The sequence below is a fragment of the Cupressus sempervirens genome, chromosome 2 (genome assembly GCF_028749045.1).
Source record: "Cupressus sempervirens isolate cs-2001-9-10 chromosome 2, ASM2874904v1, whole genome shotgun sequence".
NCBI lineage: Eukaryota > Viridiplantae > Streptophyta > Pinopsida > Cupressales > Cupressaceae > Cupressus > Cupressus sempervirens.
The window spans coordinates 116,064,811-116,085,556 of record NC_143119.1 but is presented as its reverse complement, the minus strand read 5'-3'; positions in this window follow the sequence as shown (position 1 = coordinate 116,085,556).

The window sequence follows — 20,746 nt, the reverse complement described above, 5'->3', positions numbered from 1 at the left end:
GATATTTGATGTTTTGTAATGACCCCTTTTTTAAAACTTTAACCTGTCATTCAAAATTTAATAATTTTAGGACGTCATTCCAGTTATTAGCCTTAGATCCTTATGATTATTCAAAATAGAGAGATTGAGCAATGATTAATTAATTTAATTGATTTATAAAGTTGCACTAAATAGCACCAGGCAAGCTATTCTCTCAAGGTTATAACTATCTAGAGACGGTGGATTGACGGTGCAAAGGGTGCGTGAAACAAGCTACAAGCGGCTCCCTAGAGGATACCGTTTGGTGCTCGAATTTACTCTGCCTCTCCCTCCACCCACTTCCTATCTGAAGATGCCATAACTCAAAAGAGAACAAGCTTCCTGGACTATAATTGGAAAAAAAATATCTTTATTGGTAATCTTTAAGATCGTATAATGTAATGAGATTTTAATGTAGTTATACCCATTTTACAAATTGAAATATTAATCATTAGAAATATTAACCATTGGATATATATATATATATAACATTGGATATATATATATATATATATATATATATATATATATATATATATATATATATATATATATATATATATATATATATATATATAACTTTATAATATAAATTATTTGATTATAATTCTATGCATACCCACAAATTATATTTACTAATTCTAAGTGGGTGAATGACACAGTTGTTTGATTAAGCTCAAGTAATGCGCATGATATCAATCCGCATAATTGATTCTGCATACGATTCTTATCTTTATTATAACATAATTGAAATATGAATAACATGAAGGACATTGCGGATTTATAATTATGATGTAGAGGTAATTGAAATATTTAATATAATAATACAATGTCATTGCAAATTTATAATTATACTACTGCCAATGAGTCAGATTATCATACCGGTATTATCGATGGTTCAGAGGTTGGCAATGTGGTGAAACAGTATGTTTGCTTACAACTCGGTACATCTTGTGTGGTGGTACAGGTGCTGAGGTAATTGGCCAGCGATTTGCAAGTTTCTCCCAACTCAGGACGTCTTGATTAAATCTTTATCTGCTCACGCCTTGTACGTTTCTCCCAACATATTAATTAGTTTTTTTCTCCAGTGCCTTTGACCTAACCCTAATCATGATATATATATATATATATATATATATATATATATATATATATATATATATATCATGCATAGTGCGAATGAAAAGTAATGACTATCAAGTTTAATTTAGTTTTTCATAAATCAATGCTTATTTAATATTATATCAATGTAGCAATTTTTATGGTAATTTAGGGTTTACAATTTAAAAGAATGTTTGAAGTAATGAAATTTAGGTAAAACATTTTGGAATAGAAAAAATGACTACTTTTGAAAGTTGACAATATTGATATATTTAATAATAACAATAATATGTTTAATGTTTGTACGAGACTTCTTTGTAATAATAATAATATTTATGACAATTTATGAATTATATATATATATATATATATAAATAAAATTTATTATATCAATAATTATTTGAACTTAATACATAACATTCTTGATAGCGTAAAACACATCAATCCAGGTTCATTACAGTCTCCCCTTCCAATTTCTGCTTGTCCTCAAGCAGTGTTGTATGAGAAAGGGCTTCGTCTCCAACCCAGGTAGCATCTTCCCTGGGAAGATTTTTCCATCTTACTAAGTACTTTGGAATAGTCCTATTCCTTAATCTCTTCTCTCATTTTTCAAGAATAGACTCAAGCTCTAGAACAAGCTTTCCTTCATTATCTAGTGGTGGCAGATCAACACAGGGGTTTATATTCTTACCGAGGACCCTTTTCAGTCTGGATACATGGAATATGTTGTGGATTTTACTATTCTCAGGTAACTCTATCTCATATGCCACTTCTCCTATACTTCTTAGTATCTGATATGGTCTGTAGAAACGAGGCTTTAATTTCTTTGCTCCACTGATCTTGAGTGAGGTTTGTTTGTAAGGCTGCAATCTTAGGAATACTAGATCTCCAACTTGGAATGATCTTTCTACTCGTCTCTAATCAGCATAAATCTTCTGTTGGTTTTGAGCATGGCGAAGATTATCTTTGAGAACTTCCATAATATCAGCACTTTGTTGAATGAAGTCCTTGGCTCCTGGTATCTTGCTTTCTTGGCTAATTAAATCTCCAAATGTAGTGGCTTCATATCCATACAATGCCTTAAATGAACTCATCCCGATTGACATATGATGGGTATTATTATAACAATATTCTCCCAAGTACAACCATTTGACCCATGTATTTAGTTATCCTGTCACATAATTTCTGAGATAACCTTCTATCCACTTATTGACAATTTCGGTCTGTCCATCTGTTTGGGGATGATAGCTAGTGCTGGGGGTTAATTCAGTTCCTGCTAACCTAAAGAGTTCTTTCCAGAATAGGCTGAGGAATTTTCTATCCCTATCACTTATGATATTTCTTGGTAATCCATGAAGCTTGAAGATCTCTTTAAAGAATAATTCGGCTATCTATGGTTCTTTATAATATATGGATATGGGAAGGAAATGTGAAAATTTTGTGCACCTATCCACCACTACCAGTATGGAATCTTTTTCTTGCACTTTAGGTAAGCCTATGATGAAATCCATAGAAATGCTCTCCCACTTTTGATTGGGAATGGGTAATGGTTGTCATAAACCAGTCGGATAATGTTGTTCAGATTTATTTTTCTGACATATTATACATTCCTGGACATGCTTTATGTTGTCCTTCTTCATACCTTTCCAAGAGTACCTTTCTCTAACCTTTCTATAAGTTTTGTAAAATCCTATGTGACCTGATAGGGGGTTATCATGATACTCCTTCATGATCTTTCTTTTAACTTTGGAATTTGTTGCTAGTAATAGTCTTCCTCTATATAGTATGAGCTCCTCCACAATTTTGATTTCCTCATTGGCTATATTTCCTTCCATGATCTCATTGGTTCTAGGATCTTTAGCATATTCTGCAATAATTTCATTTTCCCAATTATCTGTGATACTAGTAAGAGTATTCAATTGTCCTTGCCTAGATAAAGCATCAGCTACCACGTTATGAGTGCCTTTGACATACTCAATATCAAAGTTATATGCTTGGATTTTACTTATCCATTTCTGTTGCCAATCATTAAGATCCTTTTGACTCGTGAAGAATCTTAGGCTATTGTGATCTGTTTTAATATTGAACCTTCCACACAATAGGTATTGCCTGAATTTTGCCAGTGCGTGCATGATCACTAACATTTCTTTATCATAAATTGAGAAGTGTCTTTCTGTCTTAGAAAGTTTTCGACTTTCAAAGGCAATAGGGTGTTTGCTTTGCATAAGCACAGCCCCAATTCCTTCACCAGAAGCATCACATTGTAATTCAAAAGGTTGTGTAAAATTTGGGATAGCTAAGACTGGGCACAAACTCATTCTTTCTTTTAATGCTTCAAAAGCCTCATGCACTGCTTCATTCCATCTAAAATTTCCTTTCTTAGTCAGATCTGTCAAAGGAGATGCTAATTTTGAAAAATTCTTCACAAACTATCTATAGTAGCTGCAAAGGCCTAAGAACCCTCTGAGTTGAGTAAGAGTTTTGGGTTTCGGCCATTCTCTTATTGCTTTAATCTTTTCCTCATCCACACTTACACCTTTGGCACTGATTTTATGACCGAGATATAAAATTTCTTCTAATCCAAATTCGCACTTTGATGCTTTCACAAATAGGGATTCAGATTCCAATATACTCAGGACTTCATCAATGTGTTCGAGATGTTATGCCCATGTTTTTCTATAGATAAGGAGGTCATCAAAGAAAATAAGAAGGAATTTCCTGAGTTGTTTTCAGAATATATGATTCATACATGATTGGAAGGTGGCAGGAGCATTAGTTAGGCCAAAGGGTAGGACCAGAAACTAAAAATGCCCGTAATGACATCTAAATGCCGTCTTGGGAACATCCTCTTTCCTCATCCTGATCTGATGGTCTCCTGAATGTAAATCAATTTTAGAGAAATATACTGCTCCATGAAGTTCATCTATGAGTTCATCCACCCTAGGAATGGGATAGCAATTTTTTATAGTCTTCTTATTTAGGGCTCGATAATCTATACACATCCTCATTGTCCCATCTTTCTTTTTCACAAGTACTACTGGTGATGCAAAAGGACTGGAGCTGGGTTGAATGTGTCCCATTGCTAAGAGTTCTTGAATGGCCTTTTCAATTTCATCCTTATACTTTTGAGGATGTCGGTAAGGGGTGGTGATCACTAGTTTAACATCTTTTTCCAATTCTATAATGTGTTCAAATCCTCTCTTGGGAGGTAATCCTGGGGGAATCTCTTCAAATACTCTTTGATGTTTTTTAATGATAGGTTCAATTCCAATATGGATGACAGATTCTTGTGGAGTTGATTTATTCAGTACTAAACATTGTGCAATCCATTCTCCCTGATCATGTTGTAGTATTCTTTCTATTCTTTTGCAAGAAACCAATTTCACGGAATCATCAGGTATTCCTTCCAATGTTATTTCTTCCCCATTGTGCTCAAAATGGATTTTTAGGTTTGGGAGGTCGAACCTAAAACATCCCAGAGAAAATATCCATGGACTGCCCAAAATTATATCTAAGTCAAGTGGAACCACATGTAGGTCTTCTCTGATGGTGTGCTTTCTTCCTAATGTGATTTCTTGTTGTGGAATTACCTTTATGCAACGTACCAATGATCCTGTGGCTTGAACAGCAGTAAAGCCTTTAAACTTCTCTATTTTTAATTTCATTCTATTAACCATTCTTTCATTAATGTAGTTATGGGATGCTCCACTATCCACCAGTGCAATGACTTTTTGTCCATTAAGGGTGCATCTAATCCTTAAAACCCTATTTTTGGAGGGTTGAGTCATAGTGGCTATTACTCTGTATTCTTCCCCTTCTGCTTCTTCTTCATTGCCTTTGTCACATCTTGCCTTTTTGCTCACCCTTTCTTCCACATCATCTTCTTCTATTCTTTGGATGCGGCCTTTTTTCCCACATCTGTCTCCGGGTACCCAGTCAATTCCACAATTTCTACAAGTGTTCTTTTTGCAGCTATGGCCTGGCTCCCATGGTTCTTGGCATTTAAAGCATAAATTCCTTTTCTTTAATTCCTCTCGTTCCTTAGTTGGAATGAACTTTTGTAGGATTTATCTTTTTTGTGATTTTTAATAGTGGGCTTATTCCATGGTTTGTTGCTCGTGTTTGAGACTTCTAACCTTAATGCCATTTCAAAAGCATCATCTAAGGATGAAGGCTTTAAGGCACTTACTAGACCTTTTAGTGAATCTTTTAACCCTTCTATGAACAAGTAGGTAAAGCGTTCATCATCTACTCCTGCGACTTGGATAGAGATCCTTTGGAATTCTTTATATATTCTTCTACTATTCCTTGTTGCCTTAATTGAGTTAATTTCTTAAAGTTTTCTTGAGGATGTTTCCTATCAAATCTCTTAATGAGTTTTTGAGAAAATTCTTCATAGGAAGTAATATTTTGGTGTCCCTGGGTGACAAGGCCATGATGCCACCAATCATGAGCTGTGCTTTCTAAGTGAAGGATTGCAAATTGAAGTGCATCTTCCTCTGTCATTGGACTTAGGGTGAGATAGGTGTTCAATTTTTGTAGCCATGCACATGCCGTAAGTTTCTCTGATCCATCAAAATTTGGAAGTGTCACTTTATTTACTTTACTTCTAAAATCTTGATTCTGATGTCTTTTTCCTTTCCTATGACTTTCTTGCCTGTTGGCTTCACAGAATTCCCTGAATGTTATTAACTCCCTGATTTCTGGTTCAAGATTGGCATAAGCTCTAGCATTTTCAATAGCAGTATTGGGTGTTTGACCTTCTTCTTCCATTGAGGGGACTTCCCTGGGTAAGAAAGGAGGTTTGGGTACTTGAGATGGCGTAGCTCCATTATTTTCCGAATGATTTGAACTTATGTCCCTTCCATTAGAATTATTATTTTTAAGATTGTTTATGGAATTACCCATGTTTTGCAATGCTTGAAGAAGTGCTTGATTTGATCTTTCTATTTGCTCTGCTAAGGTTTGGTTTGTCTATTCATAACATTCCTAATTTCATTAGATAATTTCTCACTTATTTTTTCTCCTTTTGTCATTTACTATATTTTCAGGATGGTAGGATCAGGCTCTGATACCAATTGTAATGACCCCTTTTTTTAAACTTTAACCTATCATTCAAAATTTAATAATTTTAGGACGTCATTCCAGTTATTAGCCTTAGATCCTTATGATTATTCAAAATAGAGAGATTGAGCAATGATTAATTAGTTTAATTGATTTATAAAGTTGCACTAAATAGCACTAGGCAAGCTATTCTCTCAGGGTTATGACTATCTGGAGATGGTAGATTGACAGTGCAAAGGGCGCGTGAAACAAGCTACAAGCGGCTCCCTGGAGGATACCGTCAGGTGCTCGAATTTACTCTGCCTCTCCCTCCACCCACTCCCTATCTGAAGATGCCATAACTCAGAAGAGAACAAGCTTCCTAGACTATAATTGGAAAAAAAAAAATCTTTATTGGTAATCTTTAAGATCGTATAATGTAATGAGATTTTAATGTAGTTATACCCATTTTACAAATTGAAATATTAATCATTAGAAATATTAACCATTGGATATATATATATATAACTTTATAATATAAATTATTTGATTATAATTCTATGCATACCCACGAATTATATTTACTAATTCTAAGTGGGTGAATGACAGTTGTTTGATTAAGCTCAAGTAATGTGCATGATATCAATCCGCATAATTGATTCTACATACGATTCTTATCTTTATTATAACATAATTGAAATATGAATAACATGAAGGACATTACGGATTTATAATTATGATGTAGAGGTAATTGAAATGTTTAATATAATAATACAATGTCATTGCAAATTTATAATTATACTACTGCCAACGAGTCAGATTATCATACCGGTATTATCGATGGTTCAGAGGTTGGCAATGCGATGAAACAGTATGTTTGCTTACAACTCGATACGTCTTGTGTGGTGGTACAGGTGCCGAGGTAATTGGCCAACGATTTGCAAGTTTCTCCCAACTCAGTACGTCTTGATTAAATCTTTATCTGCTCACACCTTGTACGTTTCTCCCAACGTATTAATTGGTTTTTTTCTCCCGTGCCTTTGACCTAACCCTAATCATGATATATATATATCATGCATAGTGCAAATGGAAAGTCATGACTATCAAGTTTAATTTAGTTTTTCATAAATCAATGCTTATTTAATATTATATCGATGTAGCAATTTTTATGCTATTATCATATTCTAGTAATTTAGGGTTTACAATTTAAAAGAACGTTTGAAGTAATGAAATTTAGGTAAAACATTTTGGAATAGAAAAAATGACTACTTTTGAAAGTTGACAATATTAATATATTTAATAATAACAATAATATGTTTAATGTTTGTACGAGACTTCTCTGTAATAATAATATTTATGACAATTTATGAATTATATATATATATATATATATATATATATATATATATATATATATATATATATATATATATATATATATATATATATATATATATATATATTGTTTAAATAAAATTTATTATATCAATAATTATTTGAACTTAATACATAACATTCTTGATAGAGTAAAACACATCAATCCAGGTTCATTACATGTTTCTCATTTAATGTTTTATGTATATGTATGTTGATGAAATTAGTAAATGTAGGATTGATACTTTGATTTAAGAGATTTTAAATGGTTAAGAATTAAGTAGGATGAAAGAAACCCTGATTGATGTATGTTTCAATTTATGTGAATTTCTGATACGTATATATACATATGTGCATGTGATTTTATGGAACTACTGATGTGTGCAATGAGTGTGCAGATATTGAGCCGAGAAATCCGACAGAGGAACAGAACTGATCCCTATGTGCTCAATGTGGAAACCTTGTTGTTCGTAATCAAATTTATTGTGAGATGTATGTATGTATCTTTCTATGATCAGTAAATGTTAATGTTCGTAACTAAGTTCTTAAAGTTGTGTTAGTTTAGGTTAGTTTGTTGTGTTATTTTAAAGTTTTTGTTTTAAAGTTAGTTGTAAATTTAGTTAGTTTTAAATGTGTCTTAGTATGTGTAAATTTTTGCAAAGTTTTTAATTTGAGTTAGTATATGTTATATAATTACTTTTTGTTATTTGTTAATAGTTTTAGTTAGTTAGTTTTAAATGTAATTTAAATTTGTTTAGTATAAATTAGTCTATGTTAATTTTGTTAGTTTTTTTATTATTATTATTAATATTTGTTAGAAGTTTCGTTATTAAAAGTTAGCTAGTCTTAAATTTAAGTTAATCTTAGATTTACATCTATATTGTTAGTTTAAGTTAATAATTTTGTTAGTATAGATTGAGTTTGGATTTTAGTGTTAGTTAAATTTAGTTAAGTTAATTTTTTCTTTATTATGTCAATAATTTTACTTTAGTTTTGCTTTAATTAAGTAGTTGTCTAATTAATTTAATTTATATGTTTTGCTTTAATTCATTGTTATCATGTTTTTGATAGTTTAGTTCTTATATTAAAGTTCTTAAATTTGGTTAATATGAATGTCTAAATGACTAAATTGTTCTATAGTCAAATATTGATTGATATTTAAGCATTTATTGAGTATATTGATTGATATTTAAGCATTTATTGAGTATATATATATATATATATGTTGTTTTTCTTCTTTTTACTATATTATTAGTATGTATTAAAATTTTAAAATCTTAGTAAATTTGATGTTAGTTTAGTAGATCTTGATATTTGATTTGTTTTATTTCCTAGTCATATTTAAGTTAAATTGTTTTCTAAACAATTTCAAAATATTGTTGTAACCTTAATGAAATAACGGAATCAAAAGTTGATACAAATTTATTAACAAATAAGTAACTATAGAAATGGATTTCTTCTCATCTTTGTAAACTTAAGATGTACGTAGTTAAACTATTTTGGTTCTTGCAAATTCAACTCTTAAACTTTTGTGAACCTTATTATTATTATTAATTTAAAAAAAAATGTGTGTGTGTTTTTGCCTCGTAGTTTGGGCATGACAAATGGCAAAAATGTCCCAAATCATTATCTATTGGACAAAGATTTTTTCTAGGATCCATCACTTTCTTCATATACCTTACATATAAATAATTTTGTATTATATAAGGAGTAAGTTAATGTTATGATGGAAAGGCCTATGAAATCCATATCTAGAGCTCTTACAAAATCTTCAACATCTTGCTAACACATTTGGAGAATGGGATGGATCAACTACAACATTGATCAAGCCTATTGGAAGCATGAATGCTAATGATACTTCTATGGGGGGGTATTATAGAAACATGATTAGATCATTATCATAATGATATGTTACATTCATGACTGTGTTTGTCATTGATGTGAACATAGTCATTTTCTATGGTACCTGATAGAAGAACAACAAAAAGATCAAGTTGGTAAGGACAAATCGTTAAGAATTTTCACTAAGTGAGGTTAAACGGATATACTACTAAGTGTCTAGTATATGTAACTAACCTCAGAAGCATAAGACATTAAGTTTCGAAGAAATTATGCAAGTTTTGGTGATGATTGTTCTGAGATAGAGTTTACAGAAGCATGTTCTGGTAAACTTGTTATATCTCTTAGCAGAGTTGTTATTATGAGAAGAAAGGTTAAAGGCATGTAAAAGACATATTGGAGATGATGTGGCTAAGCTCACTTGTCATGATAACACATGTACTAAAAGTTATTCAATCTACAAGGTGACAGATTAATGTTATCGCTAAGTGTAACATGTTCTTAATGAGATCCTATAATAATTGATTGAGAAGGTGTAAAAACTAACTCAAGGAATTGTTTTATGGATTTAGTATAAAAGAAGGAAATTTTCCTTTATTATGTATGAATGAATGAATGATCGCAAGAAGCATAAAGAGCAGAATGCAAAGATAAGCAGAGCAGAGAGAAGTTGGAGAGAACTTTGTTGCTGAAGTTTTATTGTGAGATCTAAGGTTTGATATTTGGATTTGAGGTTCATGACTTGGTCTACAAGGTCTGACAGTGATTGGTCTGGTTGACAAGATAGAGGAAAGAGGTGAAAGCATAGTACATACAATTATTCTACAAGGAATAGTTAAGAGATCAGTTGGATAGTGAGTTCAGTGCTCTTGCCCCATAAGTTGTTTGGACATTGGGTCCTTCTATCTTCCACAACTCCTAACAAGGTTGGAATCTTCTAACAAGGACTCTCATGTACTAAATTTGTTTATAGACTCCTAATAGGGTCCATCCTCTAACAAGAAATATATATATATCAGTATATTTTTGTGGGCATCATTCCCACTGAGATTTTCCCTTTGATCAAGGGTTTCAATTGTTAACATATCTGGTCTAATTGTGTATGTCCATCTTGTTATGGTTGTTGTTTATTGAATGGCTAAAATTAATTAAGTTTGATATTTGTTTTAATTGGATAACTGATTCACCTCCCCCCCCCCCTCTCAGTTATTCTAACAATTGGTATCACAACATTAGGTCCTTGAAGATAAAGTTTAACAACTTTGGCAGATCCATGGTGAACATATTCATAAAGGATAGTCCAAAGTTTGATGGAACAAATTATGACAGTTAGAAGGAAAAGATGAAGACACATCTATTGTGTATGGGTTTGGGATATTGGATCTTGACAAAATTAGAAAAGATAATTATTGCTGAAAGTGCTTTAGAAACTTTTACTGAGGATGAGAGAGAACTTTTCATGTGCGACATGAGAGCTAGAGAAGCACTATTGTCTGCACTTCCTAAAATTGAGTACAACTAGGTAAAAACACTTGATACTTCTTATAATATTTGGAAAGCTTTGAAAAATAGTTTTGAAGGTGATGAACATTGTAATAAATTAAGGCTAGAAAGTTGGATTTGTTCATTTCAAGATGCTAAAATGATGGAAGATGAATCTATAAGAACATATGTAGGCAGAATATCAAAAATTACAGCAGGTACCAAATCTCAAGGAGGAACCAAGGAAGATGATGAAGTGATCTGGAAGATATTGAAGAGCTTAACACCACCAATTAAGAAAACAATTCAAATGATACAGTTGTTGATCTCTTGTACCAAAGATTTCACAAAGAAAACATTACTTGGGAGACATGAAGCAATTGAAAATGAGCTTAGACAATCTGGACAATTGACCAGAATAGAAATAGCTTTCAGTGCCCTAAACATTCGACATATTTTATCAAGGAGCACAAGTACTAGAGGAGATTTTGCTAGCAGTAGCAGATCTGATGAGGAGAGAAAGATAGGAGTAGCCCTTTTGGTAAGAAGAGAAAAAGATGGTAAGAGAATCTTTAAATATTGGACTTGTTAGGAGTTTGGTCATTATGCATCTAAGTGTCCTTAAAGAGAGAAAAAAGTATAAAGGAAAGTTCAAACCTAGAAGAGATAGAGATTGTTTGTATGCAAATGAAGAAGATGATTATGATGAACAAATAGCAAGTGGTAGTGATGATGAAATAGGATTTGTAGGTATTAAAGAAGCAAGTCCAGAGAAAATGGCTTTGGTATCACAAGTTGAAAAAAAATCTGATTGGATAATTGATAATGGTTGTTCACATCATATGACTGGTGATATGAACAAGTTTGTTGACTTCAAAAGTTATGATGGAGGCATTGTCAGAGTTGGAAATAATACAGCTTCCCATGTGAAAGGTATTGGATCTATAACTCCTAATGGTAAGACTAAACTAAGGATGTATATTTTGTTGATGGTTTAAAACATAATCTTTTGAGTGTTGTACAACTAGTGGATAGAGGTGATCAATTATAGTTCATGGAGAAGACATGAATGATCAGAGATAAAGATGTGAAGGTAATTGGAATAGGAACCAGATCTAGATCAGGTAATGTATTTCAGCTAAATCCCATTGAAATGACATGCCTGGTTATAAAGGTAGATGATAGTTGGTTATGCCATTAGAGATTTTGTCATATAGACTTTGACAGCATTGTGAAAACTAGTAGCATGTTTACAGTTAGAGATTTGCCTAAGATTGTAAAGCCTACTAACACAATTTGCAAGGAGTGTGTATTGGCAAAGCCTAATAGAGCTTCTTTTCCTAGCAAGAAGTTTACTACTACAACAAAGTTGGAGATTGTACACACAAATCTTAGTGGTCCTATGAAGACTAAAGGATTCTATGGTTTCTAGAATGATATGGGTTGCATTTCTTAAAGAAAAATCTGAGGCATTTGATAAGTTCAAGAAATTCAAGAATAGAGTTGAGAATCAATCAGGTATGAAGATTAAATATTTAAGATCAAATTGAGGAAGAGAGTTTACTTCAAATGAGTTTAAAATCTTTTGCGAAGCTAATGGAATCAAAAGATAATTATCAACTCCGAGAACCCCTAAACAAAATAGCATTGCAAAGAGAAGAAACAGGTCAGTAACAAAAGCAACAAGAGCTATATTAGCTGAGAATGATGTATCCAAGATATTTTAGAGAGAAGCTATGAATATAGAATTCTACACTATGAACAAAGTGCAAGTCAAGAAAGATACAAACAAGACCGCTTATAAACTGTGGTTTGGTCATTCACCTATAGCTAAGTATTTCAAAATTTTTGGTAGCAAATGTTATATCAAAAGAGATGGTGATGTTGGTAAATTTGATGCTAAAAGTGATGACGGTATGTTTCTTGGTTGTTCATTGAAAAGAAGAGGTTATAGATGTTATAATCTGAGAGCTAAGACTATTGTTGAAAGTAAAAATGTAAGAGTTTATGAGAAATTTAGGATACAAGAAAGAATAGTTGGCTACAATTTTGATGATAAGAATGTTGTTGTTATTAAACCAAGGAATGATGAAGTGTTCTTTGAGACTAATAATAATTTGCAGAATGAAGGAGCACTAAAGTAGGAACAAAGTTTGGAACCTAGAGCTAAGCTAACAATTGAGATAACAGCTCCTACTTTTGGTAAGAATATGACAAAGAATCATCCACCGGAGCAAATCATCAACAGTAGAGAAAAAGGTGTGATGACAAGAAGTCGAATCAATGAAGAATTATGTCTGATATCTCATATAAAACTAAAGAATGCAAATGAGGCATGTAAAGATGATTATTGGAAGCAAGCTATGAAAGAATAATTGGATCAAATAGTAAAGAATGAGACATAGGAATTAGTCCCTAGACCAGAAGACAAGAATGTGATAGGAACATAATGGGTATTCAGGAACAAAATGAATGAACAAGGTGATATTGTAAGGAACAAAGCAAGATTGGTATGTAAAGGTTACTCATAGCAAGAAGGAATAGAGTATGATGAAGCCTATGCTCCTATGGAAAGAATAGAAGTAGTAAGGTTATTCTTAACCTATGTAGCACATAAGAAATTTAAAGTGTATCAAATGGATGTCAAGTTAGCATTTTTGATTAGAGAACTTTGAGAAGAGGTATACATAGAACAACCTAAAGGTTTTCCTTTAACAGATGATAAGGACATGGTATGCAGATTGAAGAAAGCATTGTATGGTTTAAAACAAGCACCCAAAACTTAGTATACAAGATTAGACAAGCATTGACAAAGCTTGGATTTAGCAAAGGTATGGCAAACAGTAATCTATACTCAAAAGATATAGATGATGGATTAATGATTTTGGTAATATTTGTTGATGATATCATATTTGGAGAAAATTATGATGAAAGTGACAAGTTTACAAACAAAATGAAGAAGGAATTTGAAATGAGTATGATAAGAGAGATGGAATACTTCTTAGGATTACAAATTATGCATGGTAAAGAAGGAATCTTTATTTCTTAGACTAAGTGTTTGAAAGATCTATTGAAAAGGTTTGGTTTGGAAACAAGTAAACCGGTTGGAACACCTATGGTAACTAGACACAAGTTATCTATAAAGGATGAGACACCTACTATTGTGTAGAAGAAATATAGATCTATGATTGGAGGATTGCAATATCTAACTTAGACAAGGTCAGATATAGCAAATGTAGTTGGAATTGTTGCAAGATTTCAACCTGATCCCAAAAAAGCACATTATGCAGCAATTAAAAGGATATTTAGATATCTAAAGGGAACATTGGAGTTTAGATTGTGCTATGACAGATCTAATGATTTTCACTTTATATGCTTATACAGATGTTGATTGGGTAGGAAGTATGGATGACAGAAAGAGTACTAGTGGTGGAGCCCTTTTTCTTGGGAGGAGATTGGTTTCTTTGTTAAGAAAGAAATAGGACTCTACCTCACAAAGTGTAGCAGAGGCAAAATATTTTGCAGCAGCAAATAATTGTAATCAATTTGTTTGGATGAAGCAGATGTTGAAGGATATAATGATAGAATTCAATGAACCTATTGTCATACATTGCGATAACACAAGCATAGTGAATATGTCAAAGAATCCAATATTGCATTCTAAGACTAAGTACATTTCTATCAAATATCAAATATCCCTACCTACATCAGAGTAGAAGATGCAAGTGTGCATCAGTCCAATTTTACAGAGCACTATTGTTTATATGGACTAAATTTTGATGCTTCCTATATGGGGGAGTATCTGTGATGGACAGAGTCATCTAGGACTCTTGATAGATGTTGTTTTGAATAGTGTCTTTGAACACTTGAGCAAGTCAGAGATAGTTGTTGCAGAGATAGATGGTTACTGAAACCTTTGACATTGATGTCAATGGAGGAGAGATTACAGCATGAAAAATAGTTTGATAAATAGTACATTGAGGGAGAGATTGCATCTGATATAGAGTGCATTGAGGTATATCAATGGGGGAGAATGACTGATGAAGAGGATTTGAAAAGAAAGGATAACAATCTTTTAATGTTGGTATTCTTGGAACTAGATGTTTTTCATCTATGTTTCCATCAATGCCAAAGGGAGAGATTGTTGGAAGCATGAATGTTGATTATACTTCTATTGGGGAGCATTGTAGAAACAAGATTAGATCATTATCATAATGATATGTTACATTCATGACTTTGTTTGTCATTGATGTCAACGTAGCAGTTTTATGTGGTACCTGACAGAATAATAGTGGAAAGATGAAGTTGGTACAGACAGATCGTTGAGCATTTTCACTAAGTGAGGTTCAAGGGAGATACTACTTATTGTCTAGTATATGTAGCTAAACTCGAAAGCATAAGTCATTAAGTCTAGAAGTTATGCAAGTTTTGGTGATGATTGTTTTGAGATAGAGTTTAGAAAAGCATGTTCTGGTAAACTTGTTAGATCTCTTAATAGATTTGTTATTCTGAGAAGCAAGATTAAAGGCGTGTAGAAGACATGTTGGAGATGACGTGACTAAGCTCGCTTTTCATGATAGCACATATACAAAAAGTTATTCAAGTTATAATGCGATAGATTAATGTTATCGCTAAGGGTAACATGTTCTTAATGAGGTCCTATAATAATTAATTGAGAAGGTGTAATAGCCGACATAGGGAATTGTTTTATGGATTCAGTATAAAGGAAGGACATTTTCCTTTATTATGTATGAATGCATGAATGATTACAAGAAGCATGAAGAGTGAAATGCAAAGATAAGTAGAGCAGAGAGAAGTTGGAGAGAACTTCATTGCCAAGGTTTTATTGTGAGATCCAAGGTTTGATATTTGGATTCAAGGTTCGTAACATGGTCTACAAGGTCTGATAGTGATTGATCCAATTGACAGGATAGAGGAAATAGGTTAAAGCACACTACATACATTTGTTCTACAAGGAATATTTGAGAGGTCAGTTGGACAACGAGTTCAGTGGTCTTGCCCAAGAAGCTATTTGGACAGTGGGCCCTTCTTTCTTCCACAACTCCTAACAAAGTGGACATAGCTCCTAATAGGGTTGGAATCTCCTAATTGGGATTCAAAGTCTCCTAACAAGGACTCTTATGTATTGGATGTGTTTGTAGACTCCTAACAGGGTCCATCCTCTAACAAGGAATATATATTTGTATATCTTTGTGGGCATCATTCCCACCAAGGTTTTCCCTCTGATCAAGGGTTTCCCTAGTTAACAAATTTGGTGTAATTGTGTATGTGCATCTTGTTATGGTTGTTGTTTACTTTGATTGAATGGTTAAGATTAATTAAGGTTGATATTGTTTTAATTGGATAATTGATTCACCTCCCCCCCCCCCCCCCCCCCCCCACCCTCTTAGTTATCTTGGTGGACTATTATTTCTAACAAAGTCATCAACCATTTCAAGCAATAATGGATATTTATTCTTTCACTTGTCTTCTTTTATTTGCATCATCTGAATTTTATCATGCTTACCATGTTGTAATAAATTGGCAATATCCATGACTTGTGTGGACCTCCTATTACTTGTTTCCTTCCTTTGTTTGACTAGTTTGGTAACCAGTTTCTGAATTTGTAGCCCTTTGCAACATGTCCAACCTAATTGCATTAAATACACAATATTGGCAGATAGTCTCCACATGTTCCAAACTTGTAGTTCTTTGTTAAATGTCCATATTTTCTACACATTAGGTATGTGGGATTGAACTATCATTCCCTTCTATAGATGTTCATTGGTGGAACTGGTGATCTATAATTCTTAGACCTGCATTCCTTGGCTTTGTGTCCAGACTTATTGCATGTGTAACAAATTAAAATTACTATTACTAGCTTTAAGCTCATATCTACACTCATAGGCAGCATGTTTCTACTCTTGAGAGTTATAGTGACAACCTTCAAATGAATTAGACTTGTTAACAAGTTTACTTCTACACACATTTGTAGTATGAACTTTCTTTCCACAATTAAATCAAGTGAGTTTGTTAGACCTCTTACTTGAATTTCATGTTGTTGTCTTTGGACCATTTTGATTCTTCTTCAATTTATCTTTAAATTCTTCACCCACCATGTCTACTTTTTGACCGTTGTATCCAAGACTAGTTGTATCACAGGGCTTTCTCTATTTCTTTAATTTCTCATCAATCTTTTGCAAGATCTCACTATATCCCTTCACCATCTCATTTTCATACTTCTGTATTTGTAGTTCTCTCTTTAGTTTCTCATTTTATTTTTTCATCCTTAGGTTCTCAATTACAATCTCTTGATTCTCTGCAAATTTGCATGAAGGTGTTTATGCATGATAGCATTCTCCTGTAATATAATGAAGAGTTGCTCATCCTTTCATGTAGTGCATTCTTAGCATTCCTTTGGCATGTTCTGCAACTTTTATAACATCTTCTACTTCTCTTTTTTCTTCTAGGTCTTCACATATTTTAATTAATTGGATTTCCATTTCTCTTTTTAGGTTTTTGAATTTTTATTTTATCTTTTCATTTTTCTCCATTAGCTCTTCAATAGCTTTCTCAAATTCTTCTAACATTATACCTCTAGATAGTTTCTCAATTTTCTCAGTGTAGTCATGACTTTCATTCAACTTCGTAGTAAGATATTTTCTTATTGCAAGAGATTTCTTTATCTTCTCTTGTAGCTTATGAATCATGTTAGATTGCTCCTCAAGATCTTTCTCATACCTGTACCTCTCCATTATTGTGGATCTTTCCCTCAAATTGTTAGGCTTAATATCAAGATGACTAGAGCTTTGGTACCAATTGTTAGGATTTATACATACTGAGCAGGGGTGGGGGTGAATTAATATAATCAGATATTTCTAGACTATAACTACTAATCTAAAAATCTTACTTGTTAACTTCCAAATGACTTTACATATAACTAGTATAAGAAAATAAAGCATAATAAAATCAAATAAACACACACACATAATACATGACACAATAATTTTGGGCATACAAAAACCCTTTTTAGAAGGTAAGAACCATAGTGGGGATGATATCCACAAAGCTTCATTGTTGTAGTAAATGAGTTGCCCTATTAGGAGCATACAATTGCCCTTTCTAAGGGCTCATCTTGTTAGGAGTGACTTTGCACCCTATTAAAAGTAAAAATAGATATGCTACAATCTACCTTGTTAAAAGATTTACAAAAATCTTTTGAGAGTCTACCATCTTAGGGGATTTACAATTGAACCTGTTAGGGTCCACTTAATATAGGGATTTACTGGTTATGACTATAATGAAACAATTGAATCCTTGATCTGGCTATGTCACTCCTTGCATCTTAGATCCTTTGTGCTATTTGATTTTATTCTACTATAGTGTGCACTTCTCCTCTCTATATCTTGATTGCAACTACTACATCACTCTTCTCCAACTTTCTAGTCTCAATCACCTTTTGTCACTATGGATTACGGTGTTCACAGATCATTCTCTTCTTCAATAACCTCTCTATTCTTTCATTATATATTTTTCCTTCTCTTCTCTAACCTATCTTTAATAACCTTCTTTCCTCTTAATCCTAACCCTTCATTTGAAATTTAGGTTTCCCTCTCTATCTTCTCATGCATTTGACATATCTCAATAATTTAATTCAACTAGGTTGACCTTCATCTCTATTTAAGTGTCTTACACTTGGACTCGTCAAACATATTACCTTCCCCAATGTAATCATTTTATCCTTTCTTATATTGTGGATTCACATTGTCCAATGTATTTTCCTTTCCCGGATTTAACATACTCCCTGACTGGTTAGTAAATCTTCCACTCTTTCATATAGTCACTGATTGTCACTTAGTGATTGTCAATCATGACATGTATCCTTCCTTTACATATTAACCTGTGTCTTTACTAATGATCTTGTTGTAATGTGTTAATTTAGTTCTCACCAATCAATGCTAAGTATACTATGATTGTCATCATTGAAAACTATCTCATAATCATATAACGTTGCCAATTACATAATTCCAATTATCTCCTAATAATCATCCAAAGCCAATAATCTCAATAGTTTGTATTTATGAATTATTGTACTAACCCTTTAAGTAATCAAGGCAATAATCTCTTTATAGCACATATTCGTGGGAATTCTTCAAAAACTATTATCTGTTTTTCTATCATTTTGTTCATCATGGTAAGTTCCTACACTCTCATACATAAATTTATGTATGATTTAGATGGTGAAACTTAGCAATAAAGAATGTAAACATTCCAAAAGAAAGAGATGAGAAATGGTATGCAAACATACTAGAATCAAAAGGATTTTATATTATTCTAATGGTGTTGTTAACATATACATTGCAAAATTATACAAATTTTGAAAATAATAACTTGTCATTTTCAATGCAAGTATTTATTTTATTTTTAGATAAAAAAATTGTTCAAATTGCAGGTCAATATTCTCTAGAAATTCCTTCACCAGATAATTTTTTCCCAATTGCCATAGGTGTATCCCACCCTTTCTCAAAGAGGACCTGCTAACAGAATTCCCTCACCACTTCCTCTGATGGGCACGATGGGGTCAAAATATCATTTGAGGAACTCGACCCCATGCCTTGCATAGAAACAATGGGTGTCGAGAGTGTGGGAGTAAAAGCTCATCACAAAAGGAAAGAAGGGAACTTATACATCTATTTCCATATGAATCTTGAGGTATGTCACCAACAAAAACACCACTCCTACTCGTGCTACTAAAAATGCATCCTCTAGTCCCTCACAATATATTGTGCCAAAAACAACCTCCACTAGAAACACAATTGTGTCCCTATATTTTTCCAAATCTAGAAAATAGCTACTAAAGTGGGATGCGAATTTAGTAAGGAGGGCCTATATTGCTCCTTGCTTCATGAAAATTCCCCATGAAACACCCATTTTAAGGTCATGAGGGTCGATTCATGGTTGGTTGGAATCAATGAGGCAAGTATGTCATTATTTATGTACTCTAAGGCAAGGATCTTGGTGCAACATGCTAGCAAGCCTAAGCTAAGTTCGAACAATAGCAAGTTTGCAAATATTGAAATTCCTTCAAAAATGGTCACTCTTTAAAGAACCCATAAATCTATTTGTAGGATTTGTGCATAATTTTATCTTGAGGGGATGTCATTTAAATAGTACAAAAAGTATCATGCTTAGCTATTTAAAATGCCCCCTGTAAGTTCTTGAGAACAACAAGCTATATTTTACTACTGGTCGATGCCACTGGAGAAAATTTGCATGCCTCATAATCCAAAAGAGGTATTATATTAAATTATTTCTTAAAACAAAAGATAATTTGATATCTCAAACGTGTGAACCCTCCTTCAATGCAAATCATGATAGTCTTCCTGATTGATCACAATTAATTCTTGTAAGAAAAGAGCTCTCATATTTTGATTCCCTAGGTCATCAAGATATGCACATTGCATCTGTTGATGCAAAAAGTAATTCCTCTACAAATTCAACTTAATGGTATTGTTTCCTTCCAGATGCCTTTCTCACTCTTATTTTTAGGGTTTTTCCTCCCCAACACTATAAAAGGCCCATTCTATATTATAAAGGGGATTCTTAAAAACTTCTAATTTCTAGCACTTATTGAGAAGACTACTCTTCTACCTTAAGTTTTGCGTATAAGTGTTTGATTCATGAATGCAAATCAATCGTGATTTTTCATTTTTAAGTATCTATAAAGTTCATTATGCTTATGCATATTCAAGTGTTATTTCCAATTTTATCTTAGCATGTGTATTATACTCTTGAAGTAAACTATTCCCTTTTTCTTTTTTATTTCATATGCATTATTGTATGTTTTGCTCCATGTTACTAAGTTTAAACATGTCAAAATAACCTACAG